Here is a 12,656-nt window from a genome sequence, read left to right as displayed (position 1 = left end):
TTATCTACTGCAAGTATAGAAGCCTGGATTCAATTTGATCCATTCTGATGCTGACAGATTATTATGGCTCTTGTGTTCTGAATATACTCTGTGAGGTTCTCTCAAGTTCATCTCTTGAAAATTCACATTTGAAAGTCCTCAGAAAAAAATGGGCATCTCGATTCATTATAGTCCAATGAAAAACACAGTAATTTCAATTCTCTGCATTTGAAAATGTGTGAGAAATCTATCTTTGATTACTAGAAAATATCCTCAAAGGTCGAGTTTCCAATCTACTTGTAATTGGCCAAAAATAATATTGCGAAGCCACTTGAAACTCAGGTACATTCTCCAAAAGCTGAAGTACAGGAAGTGACATAAGAAGAATGGATTTCCACCTTGCTGTGTTTTGTATGGTCTAGTTAAATATGTGTGTTCAGAAAAAAATATGTATATTGAAGTTTTAAATGGTTTTTTCAGCCTGCTAGAATTAAACAGCCTTCAGTATTTGTGAGGTGTTGACCAGCAATATAATAATTTACTAATAAGGTTTTAGGTATTAAAGAAACTTAGGGATCTCTAAGATTAGGGACTTCAGGGGATCCATGTCAATGTTTTATTTCAGACTGAGAGAGTGTTTTAAAGAGAATCTTTCAATTTTGCCCACTTGCCATCCTCTAGTTTACGTTCTGACTGCAGAAATTTGGTGACATTGGAGTACATATCACTGGGAGAATCATTCCACTTGCTGAAGAGTAGCAGTTGACTGAAGTAAACCCCACAAAATTAGTAGTTTGTTGTTGTTAGGTCCTCAACACCAACCATTTCACAATACAGATCTAGTCCTACACTACCACACTAATTGTGATCATCTTTTGGGATCTTGGTTTTGAACAGTTACCACTTCCCAGTAGCCTGTCTGAAACACTGTTAAGACCACAACACTTTGCCATGAGATAAGCACAGAGAGAAGCAGCAGGATGGCAGTGGTTCCAGGCCTGGGGAAGCCTGGCTGGCACATCCTGGGTAATGCATCCAGGCAAGAGTTCCCACTGTGGCAAACTGTGCCGAGGGCCCATATAAGCATCAAGCATCCTGGTCAAACAAAGCTCCCCAAGTTATGAGTCAAGTGGCATCTGTCCCCCAAGTTATGAGTCAAGTGGCATCTGTGGCTGCTCATGTCCCCCCTCCCTCTCCTCCACTCTGAATATGCTTCAATGGATTCCTGGAATTTGGACTGTAAATCGTCTGATGGGAATTTAAGATAAAGGTGGTACTGTTATCCAGCTGTTATCTCAGACCTAGGGAGAGGTAAAAAAAAGCTGGGGGAGGCACTGAAAATGGACACAAAGAATCCACAAAGAAAGCCAACTCAGCAACTGTGCTGAAATCAAGTCTGATGGAATAAAAGGTAATTCCAGCAGGGAAGGAATTCCAACAGGGGAGGAAATCCAGCACAGCCCACTGACTCAAAGAAACCCACCAGCTCAAAAGAAGAAAAACAGAAGCGTGGAAATAATTAACATTAGAAGTGAGGGAATAATTTAACCAATAGAATAAGATAACTGCACAGCCAAAGAGCATTAATTACTTTGTTTGATAGCATGTATAAATAATTAAATGTTTTGAACAACTTTGGGACCCCCACCATCAAGAAGCCCAGGATGGAAAAAGGACAAATGGGATGTTGGTGGATGCACAGGTGGTGACTGTCTTCTGCTGTGTGTCTCTCTCTCTCCGTCCCTGCCCTCTTTCCATTTCTTTCTATCTCTCTACCTTGAATTTTACTGTTAAATAAAATCTGTGCTATTTTCTTTGGCATATGGTCTTGTTTACACTTTAATTTGGGTAGAGAAATCTTGCAATAATCAGGTCTTAGCACGTTCAAAGTATGTAAAGGATCCCTGGATTTCAGAAGAGAAGTTTTCAGACTATTCAGAGATGTGCTTGGAGCAGTTCAGAAGAGCTTGTTGATACCCAAGGATCACCTCCTGAAAACTCAGAACAGTCTATTCCAAGAAGTAGGAAATAAAACAAAGGCAGCAGGGGGCCAGAATGGCCAAGGAGTTCTAACTGAACTTGGACACTGAAAGGGAATGTACAAGAGGAGCAAGCAGCAGCAGGTGATCCAGGAGGAAAATAAAGCTGCAGTCTGATTGTGCAGAGATGGGTTAGGGAATCAAAGGTCCACCTGGGACAGAATCTGACAAGGGACGTGAAAGGGCACAAGAAAGGATTCTACAACTATATAAACAATAAAAGGGAAGCTAATGTAAATGAGGAACCAATCCTGAATAGGACCAGAGTCCTTGTGACAAAGGATGTGGAAAAGCTGGGTACAAGTCCAAGAGGAAAGTCTGGAGTAAGACTTATCCCCAGTGGAGGGGAGCAAAGCAGGGAGAACATAATCTGCACATACATAAATTCAAAGGCCTGATGTGTTGCACTCAAAAGTGCTGAAGTCTAAACAGTGTGTGAAGGGACAAGAGTTTTGAGATTAAAAAGAATAATGAAAATATTAGTCATATTAGGTTGTTCTTCCAGTATTTAAATATTGTATTGGAGTTTTTGAACTCCTGAAGTTGAAATAAATGACAAACTAAGGTCAACACTTAACAAGCTAGAACACAAAAACAACTCCACAGACATTTGTTCTCACTTCATGGAAATGGAGGAAATTAATCCGTTCTAATGATCAAATCAGCTTGACCAGGAGAGGCAGGTAAAAATTCATATCTCAGTTCTGATATCCATAGAAATGTGTAATATTCTCAGCTTGAAGACCTGAGCCCAGTTATTGCAAATCAACCAAGCTCTCACTTTTCTGTAATACTGACACCAGTTATATTGATATCAATATTGACTATATTTAGATTGTTATGAAAATAAAAAAACAAAAAAAAAAAGGTATCCATTCAGTTGATTGGAACTCAACAAATAATGGCATTTTAGCACAAATGATTTTGAGATAAATACCAGAGCTCTTAGCTGCTTTACCTCTAAGAAAAATAACTTTGGTCCATGTTTAACATACATTTGAATGAAACAGGACTTTATTCTGCATTGATTGAAGATGGCAGAGTGACTTTTCATTGTTAAAGCCAGAAGGAATTTTTGTTGGTTTGATTTGGTTTTTTAAATAAAAAATTATTTAAGAAAATTTAAATATCTGAGAATTTAGTCGATTCCAGACAGGTGTGATATATAGATTGTGTATCTATAATATTTTAAAAACAGAATTAAAGTTAAATAACTTTTTTCAGTAATTTTCCTGTTCTGTATTGTTATATATTCAGCTACAGCTACCCGATGACACATGAAATCCTTATGTGGAATGGAACATCAAGTCTAAAACCAACCTGAGCCATGCCTTTTGCATTTCAATATGTTTTCTAGTCAGCATAACAAACGCAGAAAACAGGACTCATTAGTATTCCTGTCTATTAAAGGTCATCATAAAACACAAGCATTATATTGCCAAATATAATATTGAATTTAACTGCTTTTTACATGGAAACTTTAAACATACTTAAGTTTTTTCTTATCACTTTTATTAATTTGTCCATATAGCTACACTAACACATCTCTGTCTATTTGTGTGAGGGTATGCCCAGTCCCTCAGCCTGACCTTTATTTCATGTGATTTTACTCAAGTGGTACTCAGCAGTGGCAGTGATAGAGGTGTCTGGTCTGGTCACAATTGCTGCAACCAACTTGTGGAGGAGTTGGGGGAGACAGCTAAAAACACAGCAGCAAAGAGCTAATCTGAGAAATGTGCCTCCCCTAAACAGGGTGCTGGACAAGAACCCAGTCAAGCCAGGCTGGGAAGAAACTAATTCTGTAGTTGGTATGCAAATGTGACTGAAGCAATCATCTTAGTCCATAGGCAATGGACAGAGACCATTGAGCTCTCCTGCACAGCAGTGGGCTGCAGACCAGGATGCCTCCTGGAGTAGTGGTGCCTGTAAAGGTTATTCCTTGAGGCTGACAGATTCCTTCCCACAAGAGATTCTCATTAAATTGTGATGCTAAATTTTTAATTGTTAGCTAAGTGATAGAAATAATTTATGGTCCATATAGAATCTTTTTGATATAAACCATTGATCAAGCTCTGGCACCAAGTCTGAATCCAAATACACCTAAACTCCCGTTTGAGAAGGACAAACAAGTGTTTAGAACACAAGGTGGCCTTTCTAAACCTCATGACTCAAGAGGTCTCCCTGACAGTTTTGTTTGACCCAGTCCTCTGTGCAGTAAATAATTTAGTGTACCTTGCCATAAAATCTTGTTAAACCAGTGTTTCACTTGCCATCAAACTTTGTTAAATCATTAATTTATATTAATAAATATGTTGCTATTTCTATCTTACAAGTGAAGTGTATCCCTCCATCTGTAAAAAATTTGTCACATAATTTTTGTTTACAAATAATGTGGAGAAATATGTGAATAGGTTAATATTAAAAAACTATCATGGCTTCTTATGGGAATTTTGTCCATGCAAACATGTCGAAATGTGCCTTGAGGCTTTCTGGAATTCAGACTTCTAGCCACCAGTGCTTCAGCTGTTGTTGTTATACTTAAGAATAAATGTTCAACTTAAAAACAGTCAATTCTCCCTAATATCTGGGCAAATATGTCCCCACTTTTTATGGGCTTGCACAACATATAGCTTAGGTTAATTTGGCTGTGCTTTCAGATGTTTACTGCTGGAAGGTTAAGGGGAAAATACCTTAGAAATCCTTTCTTACTCCAAAATTCACAATAGATTTAAACATCTTTGGAGTTTTTAAAAAATTTATCTTATAAGCAGCAAAGGCATAAGTGCTGACACTTTCAGATGAGCAAGCTCACAATAAACAATTTATTTTTCCATATGGAACTTATCCTTCCCAACCACTGTCTCAGAAAATTCAGACACACTGAATTTGAGTCTCATTGTCTCAAATATTTTCTTAAACTCACTCTGCTTAACATAGGAAGGAAGGAAGTAAAAAAAAAAACCAATGTGTGCATAGAGTAATTAACAAAATTTTTTAAGTCATCCTTGAAAACCTTCAGCAAACTCTTCCTTCAGAGAAAGCATTTGTATGTTCTGACCTGGAAGTTTCTTTGAACCAAATAAAAGATTAAAAAAGGACATACCGTGAAAGAGATTACACTAACTGTGCTGTTCAGCTATCGCTGCTTTCTATTAGACAGCAAGAGCACTTACTTGATTACAGTTTTCTAAAAGCAAGATTCGTGTTTGCAAGCAAAATATCTAAAAAGGAAAGCAGCTTATAAAATGATTTATCAGTAATAACCAGCATATGGAGCCAAAGGCTGAGAGAGACTTGGCCTCTTATTTAGCCACTTCCAATGTCTCTCTAACCAGAAAATCAATTAAGTGGCTTTAAACTAACAGAGGCATATCTGCACAGCAGAACAGAATTTAGCCCAGAGGTATTGCTTTTCAGCCTGTAAGATGATGATCTGAGGGAGAGAGGTCAGCAACACAGTGAGACGATCAGATGGTGGGCAGAAAAAAGGAAAAACAATAATAATAGTAATAATAAAAAATTTGGTTTAACATGAGAACTGAGTGGGTAAGTAAGAACTAAAATTTTTATTCTAATATTGTTTTCATGGAATAGTGACTTTAGAAAAGAGATTATGAGAAAAATAATTTTAACTGTGTCTGAGTTTGTCTGTGTCTCAGACCATTAAACTGGAGTGTCTTCACTGTGAACTGAGGTGTGAACTGAGATAATTATACTAATTCTTCTGACTGGGAAAACTGATGGTAATGGGGGAAAAAGAGCAACTTTTAGAGGGCATAGAAGAAACTGGGTGACACAAATCTTTTCCACCTAAAAGGATGCCACATTTTACAATGGGAATTCAAACATGTGGAAGAACAGTAAAAAAGAGAAGGAGGAGCGTTGCATCTTCCCTGACTTCCACTGCAACTGTACAGCTTGTCCTGTTCTAGAAGCATCAGAAGGCATTTGAAAACCTTCTCAATATCTCTTCCTCCACTCTGTATTTATTTCCATCCAATACAGCTGGTCACAGTAGCTAATCAGTTACATTAGTCTGCCCTGACTACTCTACTTTCCCTGTTTCTGATGCATTGCAGTGAATAAAAAAATGTGCTGGACAACAATGCACACCTGCCCAAAATTATCTTGAACCTACTACTTCAGGACTTAGCAAGGAAAGGGTTCAAAGGAGACCAGAGGGATGCAGGAATATAATGGCAATTCTGTGATTACTATTGTGATCAGAGACTGTTATTCCACCACTTTGCTACAACTTTCAGTTAGCAATAGTACTGAAATAAATTGTTCCACACATACCCATGCCTGTATATTTGCTATTAGCATTTGTAGGACAATTGAAAGAAATTGGGTGATGGAATTAATTTGGAACACAAATTAGCTTTTTCAATACTTTTGTGTTACTTTCTTGATTATATTTTTTCATCAGTTTTCATTTCTTCACTGCTTTCAAAAGTATATGCTGTACTATATATAAAGAAACTTATATATAGTGCTTCCATAAAGTATTATGGTGCTTGGGCTCCTCCAAAAGACCTCAGTCCTTCTTGTTATTGGCAGGAGAGACATGAAGAGCCACACCTTGTGTTCCTCCCAGTACTGGACGAAAGGATAAATGGTGCCTAGACACTTATCAGGAGCTATCAACTCCTATGCTTTGACCTTTCCTCAGCAACAGCAAGTTAATGTTTCCAGGCAGTGGAGAGGATGAGTACTCACCTTATACTTAAATCTGCCTCGTAAACATCAGAGCTTCACAGTCTTATTAACCAGAGAAAAATTTTCTTTTTTTTTTTTTTTTAAACCATGGATTTATTCTTTCTTAGGATTTGGAAGAAGCCTCCTATTTGAAGCTTGTGAGCACAAGATCTGAAAAGACTGAAGTCTCAAAGATCTTATTTTATTCTAAAAAATCTCACAATCCAAGCCTTACAAGCCTTACTAGATTATTACATCTGAAAAATGTAAATTGATATATTTTAATATCAAATGTTTATGCAATGCAATGATGAGTTGCAAAAGCAGGAACCTTTACTTCAACAAATCAGCCAACTAGTCAGAAAAAATACCAGTTGATTTTTTTGCAATGGGCTAAATCACAATGAGAATTCTGCGCTCTGGAGCATGAGTAAAGTAAATCCACTGCATTATGCAGAGGTATGTATAGGGGTGAAATTAGGAAAGATTGGACAGTTCCTTCTCCACTCTACATTGAGAAAGATTTGGTAACTCTTTGAAAACCTTCTTTCACTCAGCAATTTGAATATGTCTTCCTTATGCTGCAGCCCAGAACAAAGAATGTTTTAATGTGCCTATTGCTGATTTCACTCTTTCATAACACATTTGGGGCCAGGGAAGGTCAATGACAAAAACCATGGAGATAACAGTGATAACTGCTAATCAGCCCTAGATATAGAGAAAGTCAAAGTGATTTGCCTCAGGCTGCCTGATTAACAAGGCCATTAGCAGCTTGTGCTGATGATCCACTTTACAATGTAATAGAGAAGACAATTACCCCATAGGAGGTGAGATCAGCACATCATGTGTGGGCCTCAGACTTACTATCAAAGGCTGAGACCAAGATGAAACCCTTTTGCACAGGGGCCAGGCCATCAGTCAGAACAAGGAGAAGGACTTATCCAGCACGAGAGTTTGTGAACCCGGATCCTGCAGGCAGTCTAGCCCAGACCACAGGGACAAGGACTATAACTGCTGTATGATGTGTGAGACACAAACACTAGACTAGAAGTTGCTCTCTATCTGAGCCATCCTGCTTAATGAATGAATTTGCAATCCACTGAATGATGTGGTTCTACACATGACACGGAGAGGTGTGATTCTCTATTTTTGGTTCTCTACCCAAATCCAAAAGGAAATTATTATTTTCATAAAAATCAAAGGAGATATTGTTATCAAAACAATTTTCCTGAGGTGATTTTTTCCCAGGTAAATTATTAGCTTGTCTTTTTCTGTGGGAGAAAATACATATGTATATAAGTACCACCTATCTGTAAAATGTGAATGAAATTACCTAGGGAGGTAATATGTATTTTTCACTCAGTAATATGATTTTTCTTTTATAGAGTCCTTGCAAATGTTGCTTTGCAGAAGACATTCCAGTAGATCTGCTTCTGCCCCCTAGAGCAAAATAGTAGTGGTCACGGGCTAGAAAGGCAGAAGAGATCAGTTCAGGCAAGGACCAGCCAAAGTTATATCTTATTCCCTAAGAATTTATCTCTTATTTCACATAATGACAACAAATTCACTTGTCATCAATCCCTCTTTTTAATTCATATTAACCATGTCAGCAGTCTATATTATCAAACACAGTTCTGTTGAGTCCAAGCCCCCTCCCTGGTTCCTTCCACCTGACACTTATCCACCATCCTCAAGGTTATCAGGGTCCTTCAGCCTTGGTAACATTCCAATCATCTGATCTATCTTCAGCTCCTACTCTGGCTTTTTCTTCTTAGGCTCATTGCCCTCACAAAACAGGGAGTCTAGGAGCACCACTCTAGTCTTGGGATCCCATCCATACGTCACACATTCATATTAACTGGATGGGTCTTATGTATATCATGAAAATTAGCATGCATATATGTAGCAATACTGCAAATTTATCAGATACCACCTATTTCAGAAAAAGAAGGTGGCACTTTGAGAGAAATATTTTATTCTTGTGTTATATAGCCATCCTTCTCCACTTATTGCAAGTGTAGCAGAGATGTCTGTGGTGTTGACACAGCAATTCAAAAGCTACATATTTTGGTTAAGAATTACATTCACATTAAAAGGGAAAACACACACACACACACACACATATATATATATATTTTTTTAATTTTATCATGTTAGCAAAAATCTTGCATTGTTTTATTTTAATGAGGTAGTTCTGACAGTTTTCACCTGAAATAGCTGAAAGAAAGGACTAGAACTAGTCTCAGCATAAAGCTGTCTGCCAGGGAATTTTTCTTCAACACCTGGTATGCCTTTGATAATATCCCAGACCTTGTAAAAACTTTTTCCCTGCTGAAATCAAAGAATAATAAAATCATTAAGTAGCATAGGGGTTGACTAATCAAAATTCTGTTTGCTTCAGGATTCCTTAGGCTCACAATGAGGGAGGAAATATTGTTGACCAAACATTACAGACAGAAGTAAGTGATCTGGCTTTTCCCTTTGCTAGCTTTGAGTCAATAAAGATAGCATTTAATTACATGTCACAAATGGAAACAAGAAGAAACTTAAATCTTTGGAATTGTCAAATTCATTACTCTGTGTTAATCATGTTTATTTTACATTGGGTTTTTGTAGATCCACCTATCCTGTATGATGTTTACTTTCTCAGTTACATTAATATCTGTGGAATTACATTATGAGAATTACAAATGAGAACACATTTTCAGCAAAGACTCTGGTTGTCAGAACTTGCCACAGTCTTCTGTGTTTTGGAATAAGCATATTCTGATGATTCAGAATCGCATGTGACCAAATCATCTGTCAGCTACAGATGCACATTAATAGCACTTACTTGATCAGATGTCAGTTTTACACTCTACTGCTCTTTCTTTAGCTACCAGCAGTTTGGATTCAGTCTTGTTCCCACCCTACCCCATAAAAATCAATAAACTTATAGTTATTTAAGAGTAAATATAATGCTTGGTTGCAGGCAGAAAAATTGACTGTGAAAATCTGAAGCAGTTGAATGCAAGAAAATCTTTGCAATTACATTGTTAACATTGGCAACTAAACAAAATTAAAAAAATTTCTTTTGGCCATTTGAGTATATTTGTGGAGTTTGAGATTTGTACCGTTGGATAAAAATAAGGACAGTAAATAATATCTTTTTTTTTTGTGTGTGTGTATTTTTGTGATTTTTTTTTGTGTTTTTAGTCTGTGTATACTCCAAAACCAAATTTCAAGTCCAGTCTATACACCAGAAATTCCACCACTGCCAGTGTGAGAACTGTCTCTTCTTGAACAAAAATCTTAAATCCTCATAGCTACCACTGACTTAGCTAGAGACAAATAAAGATGGATTTCAATATTTCCAGATAAATTAATTAAATTCACTAATACAGAACAGAATAAATCCCAGGGTAAGGTGTGAACTCGGGGATTTGCAGTGTCCATTATCACTGAAAAATATTGTTTACTTTATGGAATCCCATTGTTCCTCTGTTGGGATATGGAGGAGCAGGAACAGGCCTTTGGCCTGCAATCATTGTCTCTAATTTTGTAGTTGGAGGACTGGCATATTCTCTGATATAATTTTACCAGCAAAATTTTAAGACTAAAGTCTCAAGCAAGGAGTTTTGATGGTTATATTGTGATTTTTTTATATATTGGTCCTTTCCTCTGTCTATAGGAGTTTGTAGATATAAAGTAATTTTTTTATTACTAAAAAAAAAAAAACAAAAAACCCCAAAAAACTCCAAACCTCAGTTTCTTTCTCTGACTGTTATATAATTCTGGAAAAATATGGTGCAAGTCAATAGACATTGACAGAAGGTAGGTGAAAAAAGAGGCAAAATTGTCTTGCATACTTTTTTATTCAATAAGTTAAACATAATATAAAATATTTCAAAAATTAGAGTAACAAATTACAGTACCTTAGAGAATTGGTGTTTATAAAATGATGGATATATTCGTGCAGTCCCTGTGGGAAGGGAACAGCAAGAAAAGGAATAAGCAATTCTGAAGATGTGTTGTGGAGGAAAAAAGGGTAGGATTTACCTAATCTTTCACTGTCCAGAAGTTAAACATGTAGTCTAATGCACTTGACTTAACTCCTTTATGTGTTGGAAAGGAAGGAGATAGGCTTCTCTAGAGGACAATTTATCTTACCTTACTTAAATGTTGGTCTCAAGAATGGATGAATCACTCTCAGATGTCATCTCTTTTTGTTTCTTCACTTTGAAGAAAAAAGTTGGCATGAAAGGCAAGTTTGGATTAAGCATCTAACTTTGAGGACTAAATTAGGTCAATGGCGTCTTACCTTTATTCAAGACATAACTCTTATTTCAAGGGAAACATGCTTTAACTTGGTCTCCAAAAAGTGTAGTTTTCAAAGGTATTTATTCTGCTGCAGAGAGGCCTCTAGAGGATTTTAAGACGGTATAAATAACTAACAGCCTCAACCTTGCTGCTTGCAATTATTTTGGCCCAGAAGCACAAGGACTTTATACTCTTAACTCATGTATATGCACTTAGTTCTTCCTATATTCTTCTGTGAATTAAGTTTTTGAATGGAACTTTTTGGTTTTGCTGTTTATTTGGACTGTTAAATGGCCTTGAAAAGTTGGCCCTATATGGCTACAGAAAAACTGGATTGCAACATGATGCCAAATTTTTAGAGATACACTTAATTATTTTATTTCATGTTTTAAAATATTATTTTGGTGAAATATATTCACCTCAGCTAAACTTAGGTTCACTTTTTTCACTATGACAGTGCACTGGAACAGGAGACCCAGAGAAACTGTGCATGCTTCTTCCCTGGAAATGTTCAAGACCAGGCTGGATGGGGCTTTAAGCAATCCAGTATAGTGAAAGTTGTCCCTGACCTTAGCAGAGAGATTGAAACTAGAGGACCTTCAAGATCCCTTCCAACCCAAACCATTCTATGATTCTATGAATCTATGATTCTATAAAGATGTCCCATATCTTAGTACAAATTAGATATAAAAGAAAAAACAAACAAACAAACAAAAACCTAAAGAAAAACCCTTCTGGAATGATTAATCAACCCATATGAACTTTTGTGTTCCTTGGACTTTAGAATTTGATCTCATTCATTTAGAGCTAGAATATGTGTCTATACATCATACTGGTAAAAAAAAATAAACACTACAAGTATTCTTAAGCCAAAACAAACTACTTTGAATACTTGCTGTTCTTGAATTGCAGATTCACAGTATTTCATCCATTTATAGTGCATAATATATAGTTGTGTAACTTGAAGCACAATACCCTTTATGTAACGTTGCCATCTTTAAAAATCACGAGTCTTTGAAACCAAGTCTTAGGAAAAGCAGGCATACAGAGTCGGTAAATATGGCAAGGAATGTCAAGTTGCTCTCTTATTGTCTACACAGAGAACATCAATCCACAAGCAACTGCACTGGGAAAAGATATGCATTTGTTTGAATTGATTACAGATGGACAGATTGCAGTCTAAATTAAAAGTGCATATTGCAAAAAAGGGAAAGCTGTACATGAAGAAAAAGTGCATTAGTACATCTCATATATATATATATATATATTCATATATATATATGCACAAAAGAAACAAGGCAATTCAGTATCCTCATAAAGCAGTTATGTGGGGAAATAAATAATGAAGATTCCTAATACACTATAATACCAAAATTTTTTTAGAAGAGTTTATTTTTTAGAAGAGTTTAATTTATCATTCAAACAGATGCTTCTGAGACTCTTTCCAGGAGCTACTCCTCAAATGCTAATGCTCACATGTCACATTCTTTTCTGAAATCTATTAGAAGAAACTACCCACCCTTTCAACTTTGAAGAGTTAGCACATTTGGGGAAAAATTTATTGCTACTTTATTGTTTTTGACATTTTCTTCACAGATTGTCCCACAGACACAACATCAAAGAGACTGCAGAAATGTCCTG

This window comes from Pyrgilauda ruficollis, unplaced genomic scaffold, assembly GCF_017590135.1.
Source record: "Pyrgilauda ruficollis isolate IOZ18807 unplaced genomic scaffold, ASM1759013v1 scaffold1, whole genome shotgun sequence".
Classification (NCBI taxonomy): Eukaryota; Metazoa; Chordata; class Aves; order Passeriformes; family Passeridae; genus Pyrgilauda; species Pyrgilauda ruficollis.
This window is presented reverse-complemented; position numbering follows the sequence as displayed.